The sequence below is a fragment of the Nicotiana sylvestris genome, chromosome 12, assembly GCF_000393655.2.
Source record: "Nicotiana sylvestris chromosome 12, ASM39365v2, whole genome shotgun sequence".
Classification (NCBI taxonomy): Eukaryota; Viridiplantae; Streptophyta; class Magnoliopsida; order Solanales; family Solanaceae; genus Nicotiana; species Nicotiana sylvestris.
This window is the reverse complement of record NC_091068.1, coordinates 8,069,410-8,095,809: the sequence shown is the minus strand read 5'-3', so window position 1 is coordinate 8,095,809 and position 26,400 is coordinate 8,069,410. Positions and strand designations below refer to the sequence as shown.

Below are 26,400 nucleotides of genomic sequence, written 5' to 3'. Positions count from 1 at the left end.
GTGTAACAGGTCCAGCAACAGCAGAAACCAAAACAAAAAAACTCAACAGCAAGAAAAGTCCCAGATTCCACCAAATATCTAGTGAAATCAACTCAACCAACAATGAAACAGTGACCTTGACCTAGAACTCAACCCCAGACTTTAAGAGAAGAACAAGTTCAAGCCATTTCACACACCCACTGAACCAAAGATTGCCTTAGCAAGTTGGAATTCCAAGAATCAGAAATAAAACTCAATGGAACAGTGATTTTTCTTCAAATTTCAGTCGTTCTCTTTTTCTGAGTTTCTTAGATTTTTCTAATCTCCAAAAATCTGAATTGAACCCCAAGTAACTATGCCTTTATAGGCAAGTTATTAGGGCAGCTTTAAGAGTTTAGTTATTTCATTTTTAGTCCTTTTCAAATTTTCGCTACTTAGTCCTTCATTTTCTGACTTGCTGATCAAGTTAGTTTGTTTTTGCAGCTTCTAGGCACCTTCCTAAGTGGTTACTGAGAGATTCCCTATGCCCTTTACCAAAATACCCCCTTAGTGCCCTATTTTTACCTTGAAGGCCAGCCAGACTTCGAGTATGGGCTATGAATCCCCAAACAGGCTCAATGTTTCAATAGACATGGGCTCAGACTCAAACCAAATAGAATTCCTTTAGAATGAGGTCTTACACTGACCTTAGAGCCCAAATAACAAAGGTGAAACCCAAACAAATTCAGAAAACTTAAAAACCAAACAAAACGACTAATTATTGATCACAAACAGGCAGGGAACTAATTAAGCTATTAAATTAAGCTAAGTGACCAAATCAAAAGTTCTAACAGGACAATTAATAGAACTAGGCAAATCAGAAAACAAATTAAAAGAGAGGAAAAGAACAGAGGTGACACATAGACGATTTTGAAAACAAAAATGAACGGGACTTGCCAGCTAAACTTGAAATCAAAACTGAGGTACTGATTCGACCAAAAACAGTGGCAAACGTTTGTTCTTGGTGAAGAACAAACGAGTGACACTATTTTGTGCCAAAACCAACTTGAAACAACCGAAAAATTCCTAAAATGACTTGCATGCATGATTCCGACTTTAGGCTCTTAGGGATCAACTCTTCGATTTGATATTTGAGGATCTCCAGAGATGTTCGAAGGAATCTGAGTGAAGATTTGAAATGAGGGATAGAAGACGGTCCTAGGGTGTTAATTTGGGGCCAATTAGAGGTGGCGCTGCCACCGCAGAAAACAAGGGCGGCGCTAGGGTTTCTCCTTTGAACCTAGATTCGAGAAGTTCCAGGGTAATTCGAAAGAAAAGAGTGATAGATTTTGGATGAGGAAGGCTTGAGGGTTCTTTGGTGTTAATCTGGGGTTGATTGGTGGTGACACCGCCACCCTCAGACGGTGGGATTTCAGGGCGGCTGCTAGGGTTTTCGAGTGCTCTCTAAAGAGAGGGGGTAAGACGAGAGAGATGAGTTTGGGGGGGTAACGTTTGGACAATTATATATTATATGATACCCCAGTTCCGGACCGTTGGTTAGGGAGATCCAACGGTCGCGATTAAATACAAAACAGGGTCGTTTTGGTGATGGGGGTGCTGGACCGGGTTGGACACGGGTCTGGGCTGGGTATTTGAGTGGTTTGGACGGGTTTAGGGGTCTGGGCCTGGTAATTTTAATTGAAATGGCCCAGAATCTGATTCTTTTCACTTCTTTTCCTTTCATTTTCTTTTTATTTTCAAATTCTTTTAATTAATTCCAAATAAAAATAAAAACCTAAATGAAAATCTTAAAACTAGATTATCCTACCAAATTAAATTAATTAACTCTAAATAATAATTACCACAACTAATTAAATACCAAATTAAAGAAAACTACCAAAATTCGAATCTAAAAATTAAAAATGCAAAAAATGAGTTATTTTTTTGTGATTTTTCTATTTTTGTAAAACATCATTTTACTAATTAATCTCAAAAAATGTAAAATTAATTCCTAAATGCAATGCGTGATTTTTTTGCTATTTTTATGGTTTAAATAAAATTAAATATGCACACAAAAATGCAAACAAACACGAAAATTGAGCAATTAATTCCTAAAAACTAAATAATAAAAGAAAAAATCCTAATTTTGAGGATTCTGTAGGAGTAATTCATGCGAGGCAAAAATTACATGCTCACAAAGATGATATGTGAAACACCTCCGGGACCGACCATACTCGTACCGTGCCTGTTAGCCTCGAAATTGATCATCAAGAAATAGCCCAGAACAGGCACGGGATTGACTCAACAGGCACGAGATTGACTCATTAATTATGGAATTAACTCATCAGTTATGTAATTAACTCATCAGTTACGAAATTCCAGTATTTACACAGCTGTTACAAGTCTTCCAAAAGTAATGGATGGATTGAGTAAATGCTCATAAGGGACCCATAATTCAAGGAGACTAGTTGCTTAGATTTAGCCCTATAAATAGACATACTTTTACCACCATCTGGGGGATCTATTTTCTTCTTTACAATTCCATAGATTGTAATTTATAGCATACTGCTCTCAAGTTAGCCATAGTTCGGCCCTTCAAGCTCTGTTCGGCTCATTATCCTATCAAGGATCATTCAATAAGAATTCTTTCTTCTCTGCTTTATTTTTATTATATTATCTGTCATTGAATTTATTTTTCACATCTCTATCACGTTGGATTAACGAAATTTTATATCTTTCGGGAACTCAAGCAAATTTGCTATTCATCCAAATATAGTAACAAGTTTTGTTAATATTCGCTTGTTTTCAGTCTAAACCTTCATCATGACCGAAATTTGCCAATCAACACATTTAAGGACAACCAAGTTGGAGATGGATTTACCATGAAAAATAAAAAGGGAAGAATAGTCATGATAATGATATGTAAGCAACAAGCAGAGAAAAATGGAGAATGTACATCGATATATTGGTACCACAACTATCAGTACAAAAACTGATTATAACGGATCTGTACGAAACAGTTCCAGAATAGGAGGTTCAGATACACCGGGTAATTTTAATTTGAAAAATTTAGTTCTAACCTTACAGAAACAGATCAAGGAATAGAACGAGCGGATAGAACACCTCCGGGAATTCCGATCTATCATGCGAGAATGATATGCATAACCGTTGCAACACCAGAATTTAAACAGAAGAAGACACGGTAAGTCGAATCGACACTAATAAGTGTCCAAAAACAAATTCGAAAACCAAACCGAGGTGATTCCGGATATGATTGAAGGAGTCAGAAGAATAACGCCGATGTGAGCATGTGATTTTTGCCCTATATGAATTACTCCCATAAATTCAAAACAAAATAATTTCTTTCAGTGTTTGCAATTTTGTGGATTTTCGTAGCATTTTCTGTTAATTGTTTGCATTTTGTTTGTGCATTTTAATTAGTGAAAAATATGTTGTATTTGCATTTAGGGTTAATTTTATATTTTAGGATTAATTAGAAAAATAATTGTTGCATAAAATGGAAAAATCACAAAAAATTAGTTTAATTTGCACTTTTAATTTTAGCTTTGATTTTGAGTAGTTTTCTTTTTGTTAATTTGTTTTTAATTAATTGTGTTAATTATCATTTTAGGTTTAATTAGTCTTTTTTAGTTCTAGGAATTAATTTTGATTTTAATTAAATTTCAAAAAAAAGACAAAAAGAAGAAAAAGAGTTTTGAATTAAGAAAAGGGAAAATATATTTTTGGGCCAAAATCAGGCCATTTCCCCAGGCCCAAGTCGTCCCCCAAATGCCCATCCAAACCATGCCCATACCCGGCCCACAACCCTTCTATCCCTAGTTAGTCTATAATCAGATTAGTTCAGACTGTTAGTTAGTAAATCATTTAGGCTAAAGTTTTAATTGTCTCATGTTATTTTGTGTTTACAACTTGTTAATTGGATAATTGCTAGTCTAGGCCGAGTAGATTTCTGATCCTGTGAGTTGAGATTTGGGTCCATTCCGACTCATTTGGATCTGAACAATTGGGTCAAAATTGACCCATGACCCGTTTTGGTTCAAGGTAATTTCAGGGGTTGCAGGGGTTACTTTGGGAACTTTAGCTTAGGGAATCTTTGGTAACTACCTAGGGAAGCTTCTAGGAAGCTGGGGGAAGTGGCTATTCTGTAATTCTGATATGTGAACTGAGGTTATTTGAGCAAAATCAAAAATTGAATAAGAGCTCCTAAGCTAAAATCAGAATCAAAAAAAGGTTTCATTTGTAAATCTGATTCTAGAATAGGCTGCCCTAATGCCTTGCCTATAAAGGCATCAAGACGCCATTCAAGGCAGAAAAAAGGGGCTGAAAATAAAAAAAAATCAGAGACGGCTAAAAAATACAAAAAATACTGTTCCATTGAAAAATCCTTGGGAAATTCTTCTGGTACTTATTCTGTGACAGCTCTGGCGACTCTGCTGGGTATCGAACCCAGAATCTCTGGTTCAGGGTTCAAGTATTCGAACTTAGAATAACTGTTATAGTTGGCTTTATCCATTATCTGATTTTGTTACCTGATTTGGACCTAATGTGCTAATTGATTGCTTTTACTGCTTTGATATTTCGTGAACTGTATATAAATTATTGCGAAATGCCTCCTCTCTCTGAGTCTTCTAAATCATGAAGAAGTGTATACTTCGTGTGACTTCTTTTCTGTTAGAGTCATATTCCAAATTTAGAACGAGGTTCGGACAAGTTGCAAAGCCGGTGAAGCTTCTGTATTCCCGGTACGCAGCCCCCCCCCCAGCTCGATTTGTCCGCTCGGGTAAGCCAGGTCTAGAACAAATCAACCCAGGTTTTAAACCTAGTATAACAATACCTCATGCCGAATCCCTAGTAGGAACGTTTGTTTGCATCATGTACATTTTGACTTTGGAGACTCAACACAGGGGTTGGGTCTATCTAGGACAGCTGCACCCGAAATAAAAAGACCAACCTGATTCATTTTACTTGCTACTTGTGCATTTATTTGCTTCGGACCTGCATGCTGACCGGCTTATGAATATTGGGAAAAGTCGAAAAAAAAGGAAATAGCAGTATAGAGGGTTAAGAGGATTGATCACCTGTTTTGAGAGAAACCAAATGTCCAAATAATGCTGAAATTCTGCCGAATTTTTGAGAAAAATGAAATAAAAAAAAAGAGAAAGAGTTTTGTTTTCAAAAATGGTTTGTTTTACTCGCCCGAACTACGCCAGTTTGATTCTCATATGGTGTGAGATACGTAAGCAACCCCCATCGGGTCCAACTTCCTTTTTGAAAAAAATAGCCCGAAAGAACAAATTTTACTTTAAATTGAAAATAATTAAGGTGATGCCATTCTTGTCAGAAATAGCCGAATGTCCCTAAAAGGGCACCAGAAGGCTATTTTTGCAAGAACAACCACTTTTAGTCACTTTTAAAGGTTTTGGCCGGTTAGTCGACACAGCCTTAAAATCTTCGTTTTCGAAGTGTTGAAAGGCCGTGTTGGCAAGGGCGGATGTTTTGTGAAAATTTTGAAAAATGGTCACTTCTCTTAAGTCAAAATGAGTCATAGTTTTCTTTTAATTAAATCACCTTAATAAATGTGCAGGATGAGCACAAATCAAAAGGAACCTTTCTCAGTCCATGAAGAGATCCCTTTGGAGCTACATATGTGGTGGCATGATTTGGGGAGCGACAACAGGAAAGTTGTGACAAAAGCATTGGGCGGTCTTATTGGGCTCTTGAAGGTTAAGCCCAGAAAAGACGTGATTGAGGCCTTGATACCATTTTGGGACCCAACACATAATATGTTCCACTTTGTGGATTTCGAGTTAACCCCTACGTTGGAAGAGATAGCAGGCTATGCCGGTTTCGAAGGAAATCTCAGAAGTCAATACCCAGTAGCACCATGAACAGTGACCCCTCACAAATGTTTGGACTTGTTAAGCATCAGTCGGAACATCCGAGACGGAAATTTGGCTAAAGGATTTTGTACCTTCTACTTTCTATATCGACGTTACGGGAATCCCCGTGGCTTCGAAATGCCAGATATCGGTCTTACTCATGCTGGAAATCAAGACAAGTGGGAAGCTCAGAGAGGATTAGCTTTCATAGTGGCGTTGCGTTCCTGGGTATTTTGGTTGGCCCGAGAAAAAACGGGAACATAGAGCTGGGGCTAGCAGGGATAGCTGACTTTATGATGAAAAGGTAAATGGGACTATAGTACCGCTGATCTTGACAGAAATTTACCGAGTTCTTACTCTTTGTCGAGAAGGAGAAAATTTCTTTGAAGGGTGCAATATGCTGTTACAAATATGGATGGAGGAACACCTTTGCCACCGGCCCGGATACTTGAATTGCGGTATGACTGGCCTCGAGTGCATTGAAAACATGAAAGGCGAGTAGAGGGTTATGAGTTCCCAGATGGTACGGAAGCATGGCATGCTCATTTGAGATCTTTGACCGCAAATAAGATCGATTGGACATTCGGGTGGCTCTCGGTCAATGAAGTAATCTATATGTCGGCTAAGGTGTGTGTTTGCTGTTGATGGAACTTCGGAGTATCCAGCCTTATGCTCCGTACAGAGTCCTACATCAGTTAGGCCGATACCAGACCATCCCACACAATGAAGATTTGAGTCGGCAGGTCATTGAGTTAGAGCCAAAAGCTGCCTTCCTAGAAGAGAAAGTGCGCCGGATTTGGCATCAGTGCAGATTCTTAGGGCCTAGTAATCAAGTACAAGACCTATCCAGAGGCGAGGTGGAGCCTAGTTATATTGCTTGGTATGGTAAAAGATCTCGAGTTCAACATGAGCCTGACAGGCCCGCAAAGAAACCCCATGTACAACAATTCACCGACGGAGCTTAAGTGTAATGGGACTGGCTGACCAAAGAAAATGAGTACAGGGTTACCATAAGCAAATTGGAAAGCAAGTCAGAGAACTTCAATTCGAGAATAGCTTGCAAGTCGCGGCGGATGAAGGAGAAAAGATAAAACTAGCCAAAGAAAATGAGGCCCTTCGAGCCCAAATTCAGAAAATGAAAATAGCTATAGAAAATCCAGCCCGAAGTGACAGAGATGAAAAACTAAGCTAACTTGAGGTAGAAAGTGAGTGACTATAGTTTCGATTTGAGCAAAGCAGAAAGTGAACTAGCCAAGGCTCGAAAACAATTGGCTAAAAACGTAGATGAACGAGCACTCCTGGTTAAGTTGAAAGAAAAGTACGACGATGAGGTCGCAGGATTAAAGAAAAAGGTCATCGCCATGGAAAACAAAATGATCAAACAGGAAAAAGACTTCAAGGTTGAAAGGGAACATTGTTATACAGCATTGGCGCAATTAGAAATAAATTTGCAACAACTTCAAGACTAGAATCATTTGGCTGAGCAAACTTTGGAAGCCAGGGCCCAGCAGATTGGGTGTTTGTCACAAGAAAAGGGCGTCATAAGAGAGAGAATTAGAAACATCACCAACTACATCGTTATGAAGTGTCAGATCTGTGAGGATATGACTCGTACTACCTTCTTCGCAGCAGTGATGACATTTGTTAAACAAATAATGAACGACTTGGACCGACTTCAAAGGGAGCTTGCATATAGGCCCGCGACGAGACCGAATGATGTCCCGCGGGCACCAGGAGCATTGATGTATTCATGATTTTTTCGTTTGAATCTGTATTTCCTTTTTCGTTAGAGTCTGTCAGCCGTGTTGAGTTTGTATTTTCTTTCTGCTAGAGTCTGTCAATTGTTTTCGAGTCTATATTTTCTTTTGTTGGAGTATGATAGTTTATTTTCGGAGTCTGTATTTCGTCTTTGCATCAAAATCTGTTAGTTTCTTTCGAAATTTGTTAAGTTTTGAGTTTTTATAATGGAAAGTATTCATTTTTTATGAAAACTGAAAATTCCAAAAATATTTTATTATTTACTTTCACACTTATCCCCCAAAACTGCGCTCAATCTTATTCATACGGGGTCATGATACGTAGGCAATCTCCAAAGGATTCGACCATAACCAAAAAAAAAAGATGAAAAACATGAGAAAAGAAAGGAAATAAGAGAAAGAAACAATGGCAAAACAAGAGGAAAATGAGAGGATAAAAACAAAGAAAAGCAAAGGATAGAATGAAAAAAAAAGTTGCAAGTGGAAAAGCCGGGATGACGCAAGTAGCCGATCAAATGCAACATAGAAACAGTTAACTGCTTAGGTGCATTCATCCCCCAAATGTGTGGTCACCAATTTGTTAAACGCCTAACCGATAACAAGGTTGTTGTTGATGTATTGAGTTCAGGCAGGTGGGTAGTTGATTGGCATTCTGGCAACTCACTCATACAACACCCGATCAAAAGACAAGCTGAATATGGTCAACCAAGAACCGGAGACAAGTATTGTCGACCCATCAAAAGAAGTGGAAGAATTGGATGTTAATGCAATGAGGGAAGAGATGTATAAGTTAAAGCAACAAATGGCTAAAATGTACCAGGCCTGGGCAAAGGGTCATCCACCCCCGGTTTATCCTACCAACCCTGCTTATATCCCACTATTGGCTCAACCTCAAGAACCTCCCACTCTGAACTCATCTCCAGCCTTTCCCCTCTACCAACAGTGCCACGGCGCGAATTCCCATACATCTCAAGCTCTACCACCCAGAGAAGTCCTGCACCCTCCTCCGCCAATCACACCTGTTTTTGTGGCACCTCCACCTGCTACATTACACCGATCCTCCAGTGAACCCATGTTCCAAACTCACGACAACAAGTATTATCCCCCTGAACCCACCTTCAAAGTTCCAAAACCATATTCATACACCCCTCATCTCGATCTCTAGGCAGAGACCGAGAAGCCACCAAAAAATCCCGAGCATGAGGAGATGATCAGAAAGGTCAAAAGCTTAGAACAATCATTCAGAGATATGAGAGGATTGGGGGGTCAAGTAAGTGTGGCCTATAAAGATTTATGTCTGTTCCTAGATGTTCAGTTACCAGCCGGGTTCAAGATGCCCAAGTTTGACCTGTATGACGGGCATGGTGACCCAGTAGCACACTTATGAGGATTTTGTAGAAAGATGAGAGGAGCAGTCTGAATAGATGAATTGCTGATGGCATATTTCAGCCAAAGTTTGAGTGGATCGGTATTAGAATGGTAACCAGACAAGATCACAGCAGGTGGTACACATGGGACGATTTGGCCCAAGCCTTCGCCTGCCATTTTTAGTACAATCTTGAAATTATTCTAGACCGACTGTCATTGATGAAGATCGAGAAGAAGCCCGGTGAGAGTTTTAGAGAATATGGGTTCCATTGGAGAGAGCAAGCAGTGAGGGTTGACCCTCCGATGAAGGAAAGTGAGATGGTTGATTATTTCTTGCAGGCTTTGGAGACCACTTATTTTGGTCACATGGTGTCAGCAGTGGGCAAGTCCTTTGATGAAGTTGTAAAAATGGGAGGCATGGTTGAGAAGGGGCTCAAGTCCAACAAGATCATGAGTTATTCAGCAATCAAAGTGACCACCCAAGCCATTCAAAACGGTACTAGGGGTGTACTCGGTAAAAAGAAGAAAGAGGATGTTGCGACGATTGAGTCAAGAGCTTGGGTCGGATCCAGGAACCTTCCACATTACTACAACCAGCCTCGACTCTATCCCCAAACTTGCCCCCACACTCCATATAGCCCACAACAACATTATTACCCACCGCCAGATCCCCATTTTTCCGTCCATCACGCACAAACCTATACCCAACCTCCCGCTCACGCACAATGGCATGCGCCACCTCCACAAAATCCATTCCAAGCTCCACAAAATAACTATCCACCCCCAAAAGCCTACAAAAATCCTCCTGGAACAGGTTTTTGACCCAATCAAGCCTTTAAGAATGAGAGGTTGCAGAAGCAGAAGACTTTCACTCCATTGGGAGAATCATATGCTAGTCTATTCCACAGACTGAGACAGTTGGGTATGTTGAATCCGATGGAGGCTAAACTGTCAAATCCTCCTCCCAGAAATCTTGACCGCTCGGTGAGTTATGAGTATTGTTCAGGGGCCCCGGGTCATGACACAGAGAAATGGTGGAAATTGAAAATAGCTATTCAAGAGCTCATTGACACCAATCGGATTAAGGTCCAAGCTCCGGAGGCTACCCAATATCAATCAGAATCCCTTGCCAGCCCATCATGAGACAAATATGATTGAGATAGTGCATAAGGGAGGGGATCCTAAGAAGCCTTCGCAAACTGTTATGATGATTTGGGCTAGTGAAGCCAAGCCATTTGAAAAGTCAACAAGTGAGAAGTCTGTGATCAAGTTGAACGAGGCAAATAGTGAACCATCTGCGGTGGTCAAGAAGGGGTCCTCAAGTGACATAGCAGGGAAACATGAAAGAGCAAAAGTGGTAGTGCCTGGAGTGATAAACAAGACTGTGGTAATTGTGAAGGGTTCCCGCAAAGATCTTGTTATTATCAAATCGGTAACTCAGTTACCGATAGTCAGTAGCAAGGCAGTCCCATGGAATTATGAACGAGTGACAGTAACTTACAAGGGGAAAGAGGTTAAAGAAGAAGTGTGTGAGACCCATGGTTTGACTCGATCGGGGAGATGCTTTGCCCCTGAAGAGCTAGAAAAGCTAAGATTTCCAAAGATAACCCAGTATTGTGAAGAAAGCTGTGACCGACGAAGAAGCAGAGGAATTTTTGAGAAAGATGAAAGTGCAAGACTATTCTATTGTGGAGCAGTTGAGGAAGATACCGGCTCATATTTCATTATAGTCATTATTGATCCATTCCGACGAGCACCGTCGAGCTTTGATGAATATCTTGAACGAGGCCCATGTTCCTGACAAAATCTCGGTAAACCACTTGGAAAAGATAGCTAACAAGATATTTGAGGTAAATAGAATCACTTTTTTGATGATAAGTTGCCCGTAGAGGGTACTGAGCACAATAGAGCCCTCTATCTGACGGTGAAATGTGAAGATTCTGTGGTTACTCGGGTACTGGTTGACAATGGGTCTAGTGCGAACATTTGTCCTTTCTCCATGTTGAACAAACTGAAAGTGGAGGAAGAAAGAATTCACAAGAACAGTATTTGCATTCGGGGATTCGACGGTGGAGGGAAATATTCAGTTGGGGACATAGTGCTTGAGCTCACCATACGGCCAGTTGAATTTACTATGGAATTCCAGGTGCTCGATGTGGCTGTTTCTTACAATCTGCTATTGGGACAACCTTGGATTCATGCTGCCAAAGCGGTCCCGTCTACTCTTCATCAAATGGTCAAATTTGAATGGGATCGATAGGAAACTGTTGTACATGGCGAAGATAATTTGTGTATTCCCAATGATGCCATTGTTCCGCTCATAGAGGTTGAAGACGACAAAGGGCCATAGGTTTATCAGGTTTTTGACAGAGTACCGATAGAGAAAATTCCAGAAGGGAAGTGCGTTCCAACTCCCAAGGTAGCGGCGACATCAGTCATGGTAGCCGGTGAAATGTTGAAAAATGGTTTTGTACTGGGCAAGGGTTTGGGTGCATCTCTGCAAGGTATCGTACAACCGATTTCTCTTCCCAAAAACTTGGATACATTTGGTCTGGGGTTCAATCCCACAGTTGCGGATCTGAGAAGGGCGAAGAAAATGAAATAGAGAGCATGGGCCCTCCCAAAGCCAGTGCCGCGTCTTTCCAGATCATTTGTCAGGCCTTGTACCAGAAAGCGCCCTGTGACGACGGTTCCCAGTTCGGTGGTTGATGTGGATGGAGATTTGATGGAAAAGTTCGAGAGGATATTCGACGAAGTGAACATGGTGGAAGCTGGAGAGGGTTCTAGCAAGGCGGATGTGCAATTTGTTGGGCCCAGTGCAAAGATTAACAATTGGGAAGCTACTCCTCTCCCCACCAGGAAGGAGTTTTGGTAGTTTGCTTTGATTTTCTTTCAGTTTATCTGGATTATTCCAGGGTTGTAATTCAGATTCTATGTTTCGTCCGTTTGGATGTATAAACCTTGTTATCTTTAATTTCAATGAAATGCAATTTCCTTTTTTTCTTCCTTCCTGATAGTTTTATTTTTATTTTTCTTTTCTTCCTTATACAGTTCTTTTTATGCTGGCTTCAATGATATGACATGCATGTGGAATCTCCGGCTCAGTCTTAAGAGCCAATCTAATTCTAAAATAGTAATTCAAGAAATAGAATGTGATGTTGAATCGGAATATGACGAGGATGAAGCCTTTGAAGAAATTAGTAAAGAATTAAGCCATTTTGAAGAAAAGCCCAAGCCTAATCTGAGTGATACAGAAGCAATCAATTTAGGGGACCAAGATAATGTCCGGGAAACTAAAATAAGTGTCCATCTTGAACCACAATCAGAGAGGAGATAATTAAAGCATTGTTTGAATTCAAAGATATTTTTGCATGGTCCTATGACGACATGTTGGGTCTGAGCACCAACTTAGTGGCTCACAAATTGCCCACTGACTCGGCATGCCCTCCTATCAAGCAGAAGCTGAGGAAATTTAAAATTGATATGAGTGTGAAGATCAAAGAAGAGGTCACCAAGTAATTCGATGCAAAAGTCATTCGAGTCACTCGGTATCCCACTTGGTTAGCCAATGTAGTGCCTGTGCCGAAGAAGGATGGCAAGACAAGGATGTGTGTTGATTATCGAGATCTCAACAAGGCAAGTCCCCAAGATAACTTCTCACTGCCGAACATCCATATATTGATTGATGATTGTGCCAAACATGAGATTGGTTCTTTTGTGGATTGTTATGCGGGTTACCACCAGATCTTAATGGACGAGGAGGACGCAGAAAAGACAACATTCATCACGCCATGGGGAACGTACTGCTATCGGGTCATGCCATTTGGTTTGAAAAATGTTGGGGCAACATACATGAGGGCAATGACGACCATATTCCATGACATGATACACAGGGAGATCGAGGTTTACGTGGACGATGTGATTGTAAAGTCTAGAAAGCAGTCTGACCATGTCAGAGATCTGAGAAAGTTCTTCCAAAGGCTTCGCAGGTACAATCTCAAGCTCAATCCTACAAAATGCGCGTTCCGTGTTCCGTCCGAAAAGTTGTTGGGATTCATAGTCATCTGACGAGGTATTGAATTAGACCTGTCAAATATCAAAGCTATCTAGGAGTTGCCACCTCCAAATAACAAGACTGAGGTGATGAGTCTGTTGGGGAGATTGAATTACATCAGCCGGTTTATTGCTCAGCTCACGACAACTTGTGAGCCTATCTTCAAATTGCTAAAGAAAGATGTTGCGGTCAAGTGGACAAATTAATGTCAGGAAGCATTTGATAAGATAAAGGGGTACTTGTCAAACCTATCTGTGTTGGTCCCACCAGAACCAGAGAGACATTTGATTCTGTATTTGACGGTCTTGGACAATTCGTTTGGATATGTGTTAGGTCAGCATGACATCACTGGCAGGAAGGAGCAAGCCATATATTATCTCAGTAAGAAGTTCACATCTTTCGAGGTTAAGTACACTCATCTCGAGAGGACGTGTTACGCCCTAACTTGGGTAGCCCAGAAGCTGAAACATTATTTGTCATTTTATACTACTTACCTCATCTCTCATTTGGATCCATTAACGTATATCTTTCAGAAGCTTATGCCCACAGGGAGGCTCGCAAAGTGGAAAATCTTTGTCACAGAATTTGACATCATCTATATGACCATGACTGCAATGAAATCCCAGGAATTGGCTAATCATTTGGCTGAGAACCCAGTAGATGAAGAATATGAGCCTTTGAAGACTTACTTCCCTAATGAAGAGGTAATGCACATTGATGAATTAGAACAGATTGAAAAGCCAGGATGGAAACTTTTCTTTGATGGGGCTGCTAACATGAAAGGCATTGGGATAGGAGCGGTACTTATTTCTGAAACAGGGAATCACTACCCTGTTACGGCTCAGCTTCGGTTCTACTTTACTAACAACATGGCTGAGTATGAGGCATGCATTTTGGGTTTGAGGATGGCTATGGATATGGGTGTCCAGGAAGTCTTGGTCTTGGGTGACTCGGACCTTCTGGTGCACCAGATTCAGGGAGAATGGAAAACACGGCATTTAAAACTCATACCGTACCGGCAATGTTTGCATGATCTGTGTCAACGTTTCCAATCAATAGAGTTCAAGCATATTCCGAGGATTCATAATGAGGTCGTTGATGCTTTGGCCACTCTGCTGTCAATGTTACATCATCCAGATAAGTCTTATGTAGACCCATTGCATATTCAGGACCGCGATCAGCATGCTTATTGTAACATGGTGGAAGAAGAACTCGATGGTGAACCATGGTTCCACGATATCAAGGAATATATCAAGATGGGGGTATACCCAGTACAAGCCACATGTGATCAGAAAAGAACAATTAGGCGGCTGACAAGCGGGTTTTTCTTCAGCGGAGGGTTTTTATACAAAAGGACTCCCGACCTTAGACTGCTGAGATGCATAGATGCTAGGCAGGCCACAACTATTATGACTAAAATGCATTCTGGAGTCTGTGAACCGCACATGAGTGGGTACGTGTTGGCAAAGAAGATTCTCCGAGCAGGTTTATTGGCTCGCTATGGAGCGAGATTGTATCAGTTTCGTGCGTAAATGTCCTCAATGCCAAGTGCATGGAGATTTGATTCATTCCCCACCATATGTATTACACCCGATGTCTGCACCATGTCCTTTTGTTGCGTGGGGCATGGATGTCATTGGGCCAATTGAGCCATCAACATCAAATGGGAACAGGTTTATTCTGGTGTCCATTGATTATTTCACCAAGTGGGTAGAGGCTAAAACATCCAAGTCTGTAACCAAGAAGGCGGTGGTTGATTTTGTGCACTCAAATATCATTTGCCGGTTTGGGATACCGAAGGTAGTCATTACAGACAATGGGGCTAATCTCAATAGTCATCTGATGAAAGAGGTATGTCAGCAGTTCAAGATTACGCATCGCAATTCCACCCCATATCGCCCCAAGGCGAATGGGGCAGTTGAGGCAGCCAACAAGAACATAAAGAAGATACTTCAAAAAATGGTGGAGGGTTCTAGGCAGTGGCATGAAAAACTGTCGTTTGCATTGTTGGGTTATCGCACTACTGTCCGAACTTCAGTAGGTGTACGACACGGAGGCAGTAATACCCGCAGAAATTGAAATCCCATCCCTTCGGATTGTCGCTGAGGCAGAAATTAATGACGTTGAATAGGTCAAAACCTGCTTGGAGAAATTAAGTCTGATTGATGAAAATAGATTAGCAGCAGTGTGTCACGGCCAATTGTACTATCAAAGAATGGCGAGAGCATATAACAAGAAGGTATGTCCACGGAAGTTCGAAGTGGGTCAGTTAGTATTGAGACGTATCTTGCCTCATCAGGCTGAGGCAAAAGGAAAATTCGCCCCAAACTGGCAGGGGCCATTTGTTGTAACTAGAGTGTTGTCCAATGGCGCGTTATATTTGACAGATGTAGAAGGGAAATATGTAGAAATGGCTATCAATTCCGATGCAGTCAAGAGATACTATGTATGATTTCTTTGTTTGATTGTACTTGTTTGTATTTGGCCTATTTTGAAGATTGAAATGACAGATTGAAATGACGAATGCATTTTTTGTTCTGCTATCTAAACACTTTATCCCTCGTCACCCCTTTTGAGCCTTATTTATTTTCTTTCATACCCCTCTTTCGGAATCAGTAGCGAATATCAGAAACACAAGCATGAAAGATAAGAAAAGGAAGAAAAGAAAAGGAGAAAGAAAAGGAAAGAGAAAGAAAAGAATGAAAAAAAGAGAAAAAAAAAGAAGAAAAGAGAAAAGAAAAAGAAAAACAATAAAAGAAAAAAAAAGGGAAAAGCAAAAGAGAAAAAGAAAAATCACAACAAGTAATTTCTATGACATGAACTACATTCGACCTGATTCCTTTTAAGGATATGTAGGCAGCCTCACGGTTCAGTCGCATCAAAAAAAAAATTCAAAAGTCCCCAACCAAAGAAACTGGGGCAGAAGTTGTGGTTGTTGTAAGAAATCCGATTCCGAAAGTTGTAATTTTGAACCCATGTAAATTGTTTCAAGCCTTTGATACCCTTTCTTTCTAACCCCATCCAAAAGTCCATGTTACGGTCCAAAGAAAAACCTTCTGATCAGCCTTCGAGAAATGTCAAGTCAAGCAGGTAAAGGTAATTCATGTCAGGGGCAACACTCTGGTTCAAGCAAAAAAAAAATCAAAAAAATGAGAGAGTCTTATTGGTGAAAACCTTCAAGGGCACCGTAAGACGATGGGAGCTGAGAAAAATAAAAATGAGAGAGTCTTATTGGTGAAAACCCTCACAAGCACCGTAAGGCGATGGGAGTTGAGAGAAATTAAAATGAGAGAGTCTTATTGGTATAAATCCTCACGGGACCTTGAGGCGAAAGTGAGTTGAAAAGTCAACAAGTGAGAAAGGTCTGTTGGTAGAAAACTGTTTCAAGGCACTGCAGGATGAACAAGGTCAAGGTTTGGGTAAAGTAATCAGGTCATGGAAATTCTGAGGCAACAAAGTACGGCAACTGAAAGCTGATTGGTTGGACAGATTGGGCCGATTAATCTGAAATGCATGTCATGATCATTGCTACCAGCTGTTCCACTCAGATAAGTTTCTTTTTCTTTTTTCCTTTGTAGCAGTCATCTGGTTTTGGATTCTTCTTATCCTTAACCCGCAAAGGCATTGCATTTTATTTTCTTTTGGGTTTATTTGTCTAAGATGTTTCAATGTCAGTCTTATTCAAAGCAAGTGAAAAAAAATTTCAAAGCTCACTACCAACTTCCAAAATGGTAAAGCACAGTGTGGTCAGAGCATAGCAAAGACAGCATGATGTAAGGTGGGATATAAGAAATCACCGGATGTTTCATCGATGGAGTGGTATTGTAATGTCATGGGAGATGCAAAGGTTCAGATAAAGGGGTCAGAGGTAAAACAACAGCATGGGTATAGAACACTCGGTTCGTCAAAGGTCATGGGGTTTGAAAGTCAGTCAGAAAGTCAAAGCGGTTCAGGGCCAGTTCGGGGAAGCCAGTCAGAACAAAACAATGCAGCGGAAAGATTTTCAGCAAGAATGCCATCAACTAACCACCATTTTAAACTGACAAAATTTTCTTTGATTGAAACAGTGGCAGAAAATTCGTTTATTCCGGAGGAACTCTCTATAAGGGAAAAGCAAGCACTAATCAGGTTTGACCGTAAACTTTCAGGACCCTCCTGGAAAATGTGGCTTAGTTAAAATTCAAAACAATCATGAGTAGCATAATTCAGCATAAATGTATCCCAAAGGAATATAAGTTGGTTTCAATGTTTGCATGTTTAAGATAGGATTCAACTAAGAGTTTTCAGGACCTTCCTGGATAATAAGATGCTGTTTAAAACCATCTTAGATAACAGGACTTAGCGGAAATAATACCTTTAGAAGATACAACTTAGATCTATAATTGTCAGTTGTCAGGACTCCCTAGATAATAGGACTTAGCTTTCAAAATCCTTAGTAACAGTTGGCAGAATAATTCAGTTTAACACACACCCATGTGCCCAGCTACCAAATTGGGGCAGGAAATTTTCTTTGTTTTATCTGTTTTGCTGAAGTTAGGAGCCCGCCTGGAGAGAAGGGAATACATTTCAAGTTGAAGTCACGAGCCCGCCTGGAGAACAGGGAATACATTTCAAGTTGAAGTCAGGAGCCCACCTGGAGAGCAGGGAATATATTTCAAGTTGAAGTCAGGAGCCCGCCTGGAGAGCAAGGAATACATTCAAGCGCAGCAGTCAGGAGCCCGCCCGGAGAACAAGGGAGTACAATTCAAGTTTTAACTTTCAAATTCTTTGTTTTATCTTTTTTGAAGTCAGGAGCCCGCCTGGAGAGCAGGGAATACATTTTAAGTTTAGCAGTCAGGAGCCCGCCTGGAGAACAAGGGAGTACAATTCAAGTTTTGGTTTTCAAAATTCTTATTGATATTCGGTAATGTGATTCGTTTTACACTTACACATGGGCCCACATACCCAAACTGGAGCAGAAAATTTTCTTTGTTTTGTCTATTTTGCTGAAGTTAGGAGCCCGCCTGGATTGCATGGGAATACATTCACGTTTTGAAGTCAGGAGCCCACCTGGAAAGCATGAGAATACATTCAAGTGCAACAGTCAGGCATCCACCTGGAGAAAAGGAAAAAAAACATCTCAGATTATAATTCAAGGCGGAAACAAAGGGATTTCACCAGGAGAATACAAGTCAACGAGACAACACGAACCATAAGAGCAAGTTGAAGATATAGATAGGATTTTGTAATGCATAGAACATAGTACAGGCTAGCTTCTTTTATTTTGACGTGGTGTAATAAGGGGGTTCAGTAAGCAGTAGCAGCAACAACAACAACAGTGAAATCACAGCTTCATGGTAGTCTCAGCTATAAAACATTCCCGAACTACACTGACCTGATTCATTTATAGCCAAGGATATGTAGGCAACCTCGGAAGCAGGGTGCGGTCAAATCTCTCAAAAATGCTTCCCACGGAGTATTCAAACGGGCAAAAATCGCTCGTATCCGCTCACTTTATCTTTGCACGAAAACTCTTCGTGTTTCCGGGCAACGAGAGGCAGCTGTGAGCACGTGATTTTTGCCCTATATGAATTACTCCCATAAATTCAAAACAAAATAATTTCTTTCAGTGTTTGCAATTTTGTGGATTTTCGTGGCATTTTCTGTTAATTACTTGCATTTTGTTTGTGCATTTTAATTAGTGAAAAATACAAAAATATGTTTCATTTGCATTTAGGATTAATTTTATATTTTAGGATTAATTAAAAAATTAATTGTTGCATAAAATGGAAAAATCACAAAAAATTAGTTTAATTTGCACTTTTAATTTTAGCTTTGATTTTGAGTAGTTTTATTTTTGTTAATTTGTTTTTAATTAATTGTGTTAATTATTATTTTAGGTTTAATTAGTTTTTTTTAGTTCTAGGAATTAATTTTGATTTTAATTAAATTTCAAAAAAAAAGAAGAGAAAGAGTTTTGAATTAAGAATAGGGAAAATTTATTTTTGGGCCAAAATCAGGCCATTTCCCAGGCCCAAGTCGCCCCCCCCCCCCAAATGCCCATCCAAACCATGGCCATACCGGCTTACAACCCTTCTGTCCCTAAGACTCAGGAAACGACGTAGTACAGGCGTGAAACTACGTCGTTTCGAGTTTGATAAACCTCAACAAATCATGGTCGTTCGTCTCGTTGCATCCAACAGCCCAGAGCATTTCATCCTTTTTCATTTAAACATGTCCTAAACCTCTAGAGATAGTTCAGTTCGAACAGCATCTCTCTCATCTCTCTCACAGAAACCCTACCCGCCGCCCCTAATTCCACCGCCTTAACCTGGCGGCGCCACCGCCAAACCAGCCCAAATTCAGACCGTAGAACCCTCACATCCCCCTTTTCCCCAATCTCTATTCTGTTTCCTTCGAATCACCCTAGATTCTGTCGAATCTTAGATCAGAGATGAACCCTAGAATATCCAAGTCAAGTTTTTGGTGAAATTTCGTGTCTAATCTGATGTTATTCGTGTGTTCTTTGTAAAAGCACACGATTAACATCATATTTGGCCAGAAAATCAGAGGATTTGAAGACCCAGGCTACCTCCTTCGTTTTTCGAATTTTTTTTAGGTATGTTCTTTTCTTACTTCTGTTTAATCTTTTCTTAGTTTGTTTTTCTGTTTTCTGCTTCTTATCCTCTTCCTGAATCATTTTCATTTGTTCTGGAGTTTATGTGTTCATGCATGAGTAATTGTGAGTCTTTTTCTTAATTAGTGTAGTTAGTCTATAATCATATTAGTTCAAATTGTTAGTTAGTAAATCATTTAGGCTAAAGCTTTAATTGTCTCATGTTATTTAGTGTTTACAACTTGTTAATTGGATAATTGTTAGTCTGGGCTGAGTAGATTTCTGATCCTGTGAGTTGGGCTTTGGGTCCATTCCGACTCATTTGGGTCTGAACAATTGGGTCAAAATTGACCCATGACCCATTTTGGTTCAGGGTAATTTCAGGGGTTGCAGGGGTTACTTTGGGAATTAGCTTAGGGAATCTTTGGTAACTACCTAGGGAAGCTTCTAGGAAGTTGGGGGAAGGGGATATTCTGTAATTCTGATATGTGAACTGAGGTTATTTGAGCAAAATCAAAAATTGAATAAGGGCTCCTAAGCTAAAATCATAATCAAAAAAGGTTTCTTTTGTAAATCTGATTCTAGAATAGGCTGCCCTAATGCCTTGGCTATAAAGGCATCAAGACTTGCCATTCAAGGCAGAGAAAAAGGGGCTGAAAATCAAAAAACAAATCAGAGACGGCTAAAAAATACAAAAAATACTGTTCCATTGAAAAATCCTTGGGAAATTCTTGTAGTACTCATTCTGTGACAGTCGGACCTTCCCGGAACTAAGGAGTAAAATTTACATTCGATATAATACAAAGCTTCGAATAGAGGAAGACACGTTCATTCCATTGAAAGTTAAAAACAGGTCCGGAGATTAAGCGGATGTGATTCTTGGGTGATTCGAATCTAAATGCAAAAATCTAAAAAACAGGTCCGAGCAAAGAGATACGAGATTTTCTTCACGGGCTGGAAAAGATCCGGCTCTACCCGAACATGCAAGGAATTGCCTTGCTATATTGTAAAAATTTACAAGGTAAACCACCTATGAGATTGCTTACAAAGATACCACACCTAACAACTGAAAAAGAAGATATAGTTGCGAGATGGAATAGACACGAGGAAGGAAGGTTCATTAATAACCTTGGACAATTATACAAATATTTTCGGAAACAATCATTGAACTGAAAGCATCAGAAGCCACGAGGTCAAATGCTAAAGAACTAAAAATTATCATTGACTTCCCAAATAGGAAGGATTACGTTGGTCGAGACTCTACACCGAATTTATAGGTAAGTTGATTAAACTTTTACATGTTAACAAAAATTGCTTTGCTTGCCTCCATGCTAACATAACAGGTGTACCACCGGAGGTAAAGGTTTATATGCTCAATATTAACCAGTGGTATAATCAGGTCAAGCAAAAGAAGAAACTAGATACAAATAATAAAAGATAAATTTACAGAACTTTGAAATATCGATTTAGTCCGAAAAGTCGAATCATTCGAACTTGCTATCTAACAACAATGCATCATTACTTTCAAAATTCTGAGGAGAAAGATGGTTGCCGGTACACCAAATTGTCTTGGATGTCTCGGTAAATGCAATTTTAATTCAAGAAGATAAAGGTACACATTCTCCTATCTATTATAAAATGCTCTTAGATACGGAAACTACATATCTACATTTTGATAAGTTGGCATTAATTGTAGTTGCCCTAAATCTAAGGCTTCATTTTCAATGTAATTCAATTCCCGTAGTCACTATATTTTCATTATGCAATATTTTGCATAAACATGAACTGTCAAGAAGGCTAGCTAAACTAGTAGTCGAACTAAGTGAATGTGATATTATTTATTAGCCACGTACGACTATAAATCACAAATTTAGCAGATTTTATGATTAATCTTAGCTCGAACATATTACCCGAACATGTTATTTCTGGGATAATTCTTGGGATCTAGACCTTCTACATAATTAGGTCCACAAGTACTAAACTTTCCGAGTTAGGGGCAATGCTTAATGTATATCAGGGAAAGTAGTTAGATAATTCATAAAAGTTATTTTATTACTAACAACAAAGCCGAGTATGAAGCATATGCTACAGGGCTTAAATTAGCTTGGGGACTCAAAGCAAAAATATTAATTTAACAATTGATCAAATAAACTATGCAGCCCAAGAACTTAAGGGTCAATTAAAGCTCGAATCGCAACGCAACTCGGAGACTGGATCCGAAATAGTTGAAACAACAAGCGCCCGAGGGCGAGAAATAGAGGCCACTGTCGTCCGCCCATGCAGGAAGGAAAGAACTTAAGGGTCAATTAAAACTCGAATCGCAATGCGACTCGGAGACTGAACCCAAAATAGTTGAAACAGCGAATGCCCAAGGGGAAGAAATGAGAACAATCAATATCTGCCCGCACGGGCACACAAGATCAAAGGCTAGGCAAGCTCGAGTCAAGGCCTGACTCAGAGACTAAGCCTAAATAGTTGGGCAAAGCACGGGGGCCCCAATGCCTGCTCACGTCAAGGATCGTACTTAAAAGCCTCTGGGCCTGCCTGATCAGTTTCAGACCTACGAGGATCCTGCTAAAAACCGAAACTAGCCCGCCTGGTCAAAAGCAATACAGAAAGAAATGCAAAAAAAATAAATCTTCAAGTTTCCTCTTATCTTACATACGCAAAAAAGGCGCACTCTCCATATACAAACATGCTCTACAAGTATCAAATATAAAGCGAAAAAATAGCGAAATCTAACTCCGCTCCAAAAGGCTATAACCTACCAGATTCGCTCTCCGTGATGTCAGCAAGAAGTGATCGAGCGTCACACTCGTCCGCCCTTGCTCGAGCCAATTCCTCCGAGTGAACGAATCCCCTTGCACCGATATTCTTGAGTACCTCTCTTTGGGATATGCAACGAACATATTCCTCGTTTCTCTTCTCCCGATCGAGGACCCGCTTTAGCTTGGTTTGGGCATCAACATTGTCCTTCATACGAATCACCATCTCCTGATCAGCCTTGGTTCAACATAATGCCGCTTCAGCCCGGGCATCGATTATCTTAGCCCTGATCTTCGAGAGATCAGACTCGAGTTTCCCGATCATATCTGCTTGAACTGTGGCGTTGTCATGGGCTAAGCGGAGCTGGGCTTCGAAAGTAAGGACTTTGGCCAAAGCGCCTGCCTCCTCTAAAGCTTGATCTTGCATCTAAGCCCTTAGCTCACCACAAGCATTTCTGACGCGGTTTGTGTCTCCCTTGAGGTACACCAAGGCCTCCATCTTTTTCTACAACTAATATAACAAAAAGGGTTTAATCTTAAAGTCCAAAAAGAGCGAAGCGCGTGCTACAAAAGGTTACTTGCTCTATCAAATAGCTCTCATAATTCGAGCTCCGATACGCCTAATATCGCCAATGCAGTAACTCAACCTCCTTCTCCTGGCTAAATAGCCTAAGGGACTCGCCCTCGTCCAGAATTTTCTGAAGCCTAGCTCCTTGACAGAGCAACTCAGACCTTAGCCTATCACAGACTTGCAAGAGGAAAACTCAATAAAGATAGGAGAACACGGAATACAGGAAAACTACGCCTAAGCTCACCATGAAGTGAAGCCAGTGGACTTCCTCGAAGTCAGAGCACACTCCTGTCGATCCTACCTCTTCGGCCCTAGGAGGACCAACCTCAGGCAAAGCATATTCACTTGGACGAACCGCCATCCGAGAACCAAACACTCTGGGAACAGCAGGCTCGGACGACACCCTCTCCTCGAAGACACGGGCCCATTCAGCGCCACTAAAAGCTCCATCACACTACGGGTGCCACTCCCATTTATCGCCATCGTCCCTCAGCTCGGAGGCTGACGCCTCCTTCCCCTCTTCAGAAGAGCACTACCTCATTTCAAAGAACTGCCTGATACCTACAAACGACAAAGCCAGTACAAAAGAAAAGGGAAAATGTTACCTCAAATATATGAAGGCCGAGTCAAAGGCAGCATGCGCGCACACCTTCGTATTTCGCTCCCCATCTAATGCGGAATACAGCTCGCCACCTACGCTCATCGCAGGTCGAATGGGTCACCAGCATCCGAACCCATCCGGGCAGATCAAGAACTTTGCCCGGCGTCCATAAAGTTGTTGTAGATGGGGAAAAACACGATTACTCAACTGATTTTTGCTATAAGCAAAATCTGAAAAAGCACCAGACGCTTCACTTACATGCATAATTCCATCCCTCGGGAAATGGAAAAAGCTCCACAGGGATAATGTCGGCCGTCCGGACCCGGATGAACCAACTGGCCCACTCTCTATCCCCATCTTCTTCGTTATTGACAACAAAGGGCATGGACGAATGACACCTCCGGGTTAGCAGGCCTTGGTGATGAAAGGGCCGATATAGCCTAACGAGGTGGCTAAGCGTGAATTCAAGCCCAGCCCCCTCCGCAAAGGACCTCAACATCAGCACCACTCGCCAAAATGATGGATGTATCTGCGCCAAAGTAATACTCTATCAAGGGGGCCAAATGCGAAAGGATATAGGTATACGCTCAAGAATCCATCAGCAGAGTCCGTAATACTCTCATCCGGGGAAAATAACTACAGCGGTATCCCCTCGCTCCATCCACAGTATCTCTTTACCATCTCCAGATGTTCCTCTCTGATCAAAGAAATGGCCTTCACGGCGAATTCCCATGGATCCTGAGCGCCAAGAGCAGCACTCCCCACTCTTTGTCGGGCCGGCCCCAAAGTAATTGCCATGACTATGGTAAAATTGATAGACCAGAGTAAGGACGTGCACCAACGCTTTTTGTGCTTGAAGAAATGAAGAACCCTATGCCAAAGTTGAAGGGCAGCTATCTGAAATAGTAAGGTCTTTTAAAGAAGCCAAAACCTCCCCACATATACGTGAGAAGCAGCAATGACTCGCCTACCCGGAGTGAACCCCGAGAAGCCAACAGCTTCAATACAGATCGATGGGGTGATACCCGACCCCAGAAGCATCCACCGATAAGAGGACAAGCCTCAAGAAGTCAACTATATTGTCTCCAATCCCGGGACAGTGTTCGACCTCGAGGACCTCCACCAAAAAAGAAGTCGGGCTTCAGGAAGCTTTCAATGCCATCACTCGACTTAAGGTGGTACCTAGTCTCATGGTTTCCTTTTCTAAAAAAGAGAAATAGGCACGCGAAGCTCCGATCACAAAGGATCCACGAAGGCTCGAGGCAGTACCTGAATACAGGAAACTCCTCAACAGAAGTCTATCACATACACTTTAAAAATCTATCTACATCAAGTTCAAAAGGGACCCCCAGGTACCCAAAGCTGACCTACATTCAGGATATCATTCTCAAAAGCTCCGAGACTCAGCGTACTATCTCCATGCAACTCAGAGGGCCCGACAGCCCGAGTCTATCATTTAGGCTCGATCTGAGGTATGACGACGGGCTCGAAAAGGAGCCATGTCAATCAGTAGAGGATCAGGAAGAACGCTCGCATCCGACTTAGGTATCAACGGTCGACAACAAAGGAAAACATCCAAAAGCCTCGAAGGGCACGAGAGCATACAAAAATAAGGAAAGAATCAAAATGCACAAGTCCATGGGACACCCCGGTCTCCATAAAAGCTCACGCCATGGGTCGCATAATCGGTATGACATTTCCATAAGAAGCTCGAGGAAACAAGTGTTAGAATCTTTTCCCATCGCTTCGTTCTAGGAAACACGGAGACTATATGTACGCGGTGAAATTAGAGGACTTAATTTCTCGCTATCAGGTCATTTCGGAAGAATACCTCGAGACCCCGAGGACGGGAAGCCATGACCGAATCCCCTCCTCGGGGCTCGTCAAGGCCAGACTCAAAGAAGATGGAAATCTAAGCCAGAACAGAAGAAGAAGCTCCCGAGGCACGCGGCTAAGTCTGACAAAGCCGGCCTATCCAGGGCCTACGCCGAGGCATCACGTCTAGCCGTCACATCTCCATACTTAACAATTAATGCATGTTGTACTGTAGCTGAGTTCCCTCCTATATAAAGGGAACTCGCACTACCTTGTAAAGGGCGTATATTGCTCCATTTCTCCACAAGTGCAATAATATCTCTCTCTCTCTCTTCTTTCTAACTTGCTCATTCTCGCTGGCCCGAGGCCACTTTAATATTTATTACTTTCTTACTTTTTCTTCATTTTATCGCTTGGTATTGTCCATATAGAGCTTTTCTCGATCATAATCTAATTGTTCTCCCATTCCCGACTATCCCCGATAGCTCAAGCGCGACCCAGACATCGACCCCAAGGTCCCCCATCGGCCAGTCCTATACCCGGGTAGCAGGCCCCTCGGTTTGGTTACTACCTCATTTTAGCTTGCATTTCCTCATTAAACTCCACATTCTTAGCATCATCTGCTCTAACAACTAGATAAAAATAGATCACGTATTTTTAGAATTTCATTTTAAAAATTTAATTGTTGTTACTATTTTCACGGTAAACACTTAATCTCAATTCAAAATCTCTCCCAAAATAGGGGAGTCACCGAGTACATGAGCATCTTGATCTCATCCAAATTCACACCTCAAATCAAGGTTATGAAACGGTCAATTGCAATATTAATACCCAACAAGGAGTCAGGGTCGAATTCCACAGGGAGCTATGCATGGGAGTTAGGAGTATATATTGTAGTGTATGAGTATGAACGATCTCAATTTATACTTCCACAAATTGGGGTTGTTTCTGTCTATTTTAAACTAAGATTGCAAGTTAAGAAATGAAACATGGAAATTATTTTTGTTATTTTTAAA

General features: G+C 41.1%; 1 long non-coding RNA gene across 1 annotated transcript in view; it reads right to left on the bottom strand.

The window, feature by feature from the left end:
• The window catches only part of LOC138884234 (uncharacterized), a 90,177-nt gene extending 68,588 nt beyond the window's left edge, over positions 1–21,589 (bottom strand). The window contains exon 1 of the long non-coding RNA XR_011404409.1: positions 21,543–21,589. This is a non-coding gene — a long non-coding RNA (uncharacterized lncRNA). The remainder of the gene's footprint in view (positions 1–21,542) is intronic.
• Positions 21,590–26,400: the final 4,811 nt, after the last annotated feature.